Below are 4,122 nucleotides of genomic sequence, written 5' to 3' on the forward strand. Positions count from 1 at the left end.
TTAAAACTGAGCGTTGGTAAAATTTTATAAAATTCAGTTGTGTGATCCGTTTAGCCAAAATAGTGCGGTGATGTTTTGTTTTAAATATTATTAATATCAAAATTTTGTTTCACACATTATATAAAACTCAGACGAAATGACTCAAAAACTATGTATCAATCTATTAAAACGAATTGATACATTTTTTCAGGAATGATACACTTTAGGAACAAAAAAAATTGCGCGAGTGGCAACGCTGGAACATACATTCAAGGTAGCGAGCATACTTACTACAAATGATTTGAGTAATGAGTAAATTTAGTTGAACGAATATGTTGATTGTGTATGTGTTAGCACAAACTGTTATGTTTGCTAATATAACGGTTTCTAAAATACATCTCGCTCTACTATTTTTCGAAAATCAGAGAAAAGTTTGTATTTCGAAATGTTTCAAATGGCATGCGCGCAGGATTTCTGCGCTAATGGGTACATATGAAAAAGTTCATATTAGGGTGGTTCGAAAAAAATTTTTTTCCAAATTCTATCCTCTGAAATGTTTCAATTTGATGTAAAAATAAAACCCTCACCAAAGTTTGGTCCTATTACTCCACCCTAAGTGGTACCCGAAAAACGGATTTCCCGCCGGGTTTTAAGGTCTTGTACAGGCTTCAAACAATTTGTATGATTTTTTTCTCTAATCATATCATTTATAAACACTCTTTAATATATTGAGATCTTAATTACGATTTTTGTCCAAAAGTCGTGGCCATTTGAAGTTGTGTTCTTTGCCGAAATTGTGTAAACAGTTATTTCACACTTAAAAAGTGTATTGAAATGATAAAGCATAAATTCACATAGCCATAACTAAAACAATATAATAATAACATAAATTCGTAATTAAGGTCGCAATACATTAAGAGTGTTTTCAAATGATATGATTAGAAAAAAATCACAAAAACTTTTTGTAACCTGTACAAGACCTCAAAACTAGGCAAAACGGCACATAAAAGATTTTCGTAAAAAGTTGAGTAAATTCAAGTTTGGACAAAAAATAGTTGTTCCCATGTTAACGAAATGGGAAAATAAAATAAAAATATCGTACCCTGTAGAGTGGAGTTATAGGACCCATCTTTGGTGAGGGTTTTTTGTTTTTAATAAAATAGAAACATTTGAGAGGATGGAAATTGAAAAGTTGTTTTTCTAGGCACACCCTAAAGCACATATGTACATATATATGTACCCGTTATCAGAAATCCTGCGCGCAAGCGGGAAAATACAAATACGATATATGCACAAACTTTTCTCTGATTTTCGAAAGAAAGAAGACCGACATGTATTTCATAAACCGTTATAGTTGCGAACATCATCAACACAAAAACAATCAACATATTGATGCAACTAAATTTACGCATTACTTAAATCATTGTATGCGCGGTAACATGTACATTGTACATGTGTACATATGTATGTATGCATGTATGTTCATACGTGTTTTCGCGAAGCGTCTGCTGGCTTCAGACTTAAGGGCCCATTACTGATACTTAGCATAGACTTGACTTGACTTGGCGTAAACTTGGCAATTTAGCACCGATTATACTCCACTTAGCGCATACACTCTGGCATCATAATCAATAAGTGTCAAAAATGGCATCTCAAAATGTAAACGTCACTTAGAACTTACATAGGAAATCAAAATTCAACAGACTTCTAAGTCAAGTTAAGTGTTGCTAAGTTTTGAGTAATCAGTAACATGCAACTCACTGATTTTCGAAAGTTATAATTTATATTTATTAGGGTCGGCAAAATATAAAATTTAATTTTTCCTTTTGGTATAGTGAAAATATTTTTCAGGACAACGAAACATTTAGGCAATCAATAAGGTATAAATTATTGTAGTCGTTAGGGAGCTGTACGTCGTGTTGTCAAGAAGTGTCTGCTGACTAGAGTCTTAAGCTAGCAGACACTCCCGTTTCTCGGAACCGGACGCAGCTTAAAATTTTTTTTTGCGGTATTAAATTGCCAATAAATGTAATATCAATTATCCAAGTCGTTCGGAAGTCGTAGGTCGTGTTTTCACGAAGTGTCTGCTGGCTTGAGTCTTAAGCTAGCAGACACTCCCGTTTCTCGGAACCGGACGCAGCTTTAAATTTTTGTTTGCGGTCTTAAATTGCCAATAAATGTAATGTCAATTATCCAAGTCGTTCGGAAGTCGTAGGTCGTGTTGTCACGAAGTGTCTGCTGGCTTGAGTCTTAAGCTAGCAGACACTCCCATTTCTCGGAACCGGACGCAGCTTTAAATTTTTTTTGCGGTACTAAATTGCCAATAAATGTAATATCAATTATCCAAGTCGTTCGGAAGTCGTAGGTCGTGTTTTCACGAAGTGTCTGCTGGCTTGAGTCTTAAGCTAGCAGACACTACCGTTTCTCCGAACCGGACGCAGCTTTAAATTTTTTTTGCGGTATTAAATTGCCAATAAATGTAATATCAATTATCCAAGTCGTTCGGAAGTCGTAGGTCGTGTTTTCACGAAGTGTATGCTGGCTTGAGTCTTAAGCTAGCAGACACTCCCGTTTCTCGGAACCGGACGCAGCTTTAAATTTTTGTTTGCGGTCTTAAATTGCCAATAAATGTAATATCAATTATCCAAGTCGTTCGGAAGTCGTAGGTCGTGTTGTCACGAAGTGTCTGCTGGCTTGAGTCTTAAGCTAGCAGACACTCCCGTTTCTCGGCACCGGACGCAGCTTAAAATTTTTTTTTGCGGTACTAAATTGCCAATAAATGTAATATCAATTATCCAAGTCGTTCGGAAGTCGTAGGTCGTGTTTTCACGAAGTGTCTGCTGGCTTGAGTCTTAAGCTAGCAGATACTCCCGTTTCTCGGAATCGGACGCAGCTTTAAATTTTTTTTGCGGTATTAAATTGCCGATAAATGTAATATCTATTATCCAAGTCGTTCGGAAGTCGTAGGTCGTGTTTTCACGAAGTGTCTGCTGGCTTGAGTCTTAAGCTAGCAGACACTCCCGTTTCTCGGAACCGGACGCAGCTTTAAATTTTTGTTTGCGGTATTAAATTGCCAATAAATGTAATATCAATTATCCAAGTCGTTCGGAAGTCGTAGGTCGTGTTTTCACGAAGTGTCTGCTGGCTTGAGTCTTAAGCTAGCAGACACTCCCGTTTCTCGGAACCGGTCGCAGCTTTAAATTTTTGTTTGCGGTATTAAATTGCCAATAAATGTAATATCAATTATCCAAGTCGTTCGGAAGTCGTAGGCCGTGTTTTCACGAAGTGTCTGCTGGCTTGAGTCTTAAGCTAGCAGACGCTCCCGTTTCTCGGAACCGGACGCAGCTTTAAATTTTTTTGGCGGTACTAAATTGCCAATAAATGTAATATCAATTATCCAAGTCGTTTGGAAGTCGTAGGTCGTGTTTTCACGAAGTGTCTGCTGGCTTGAGTCTTAAGCTAGCAGACACTCCCGTTTCTCGGAACCGGACGCAGCTTTAAATTTTTTTTTGCGGTACTAAATTGCCAATAAATGTAATATCAATTATCCAAGTCGTTCGGAAGTCGTAGGTCGTGTTTTCACGAAGTGTCTGCTGGCTTGAGTCTTAAGCTAGCAGACACTCCCGTTTCTCGGAACCGGACGCAGCTTTAAATTTTTTTTTGCGGTACTAAATTGCCAATAAATGTAATATCAATTATCCAAGTCGTTCGGAAGTCGTAGGTCGTGTTTTCACGAAGTGTCTGCTGGCTTGAGTCTTAAGCTAGCAGACACTCCCGTTTCTCGGAACCGGACGCAGCTTTAAATTTTTTTTTGCGGTATTAAATTGCCAATAAATGAGGTATAAATTATTTAATATATAATATTGTTGTTTGCTATAGTGTGTCTGCCACCTTAATAGGACCGAGATTTAATATTCCCGAAAACTATTTCCGTCGCAAAATAACAGTTTTAAAAAAACATTAGGCAATAAATCACACTAAACAATCACAGTGATAGTGAGCAAATATTTAGAAATAAAAAGCAATCAGTAGGGCAATTCTCTCTGCCTAGGAAGCGTAGTAAACGTAGAAAATATTCTCCGTTTTCTAGACCAAATATACAACACTCAGAGAACGCACCACTTACACAAGAAATATCTTTTC

This window comes from Eurosta solidaginis, chromosome 5, assembly GCF_040869045.1.
Source record: "Eurosta solidaginis isolate ZX-2024a chromosome 5, ASM4086904v1, whole genome shotgun sequence".
NCBI lineage: Eukaryota > Metazoa > Arthropoda > Insecta > Diptera > Tephritidae > Eurosta > Eurosta solidaginis.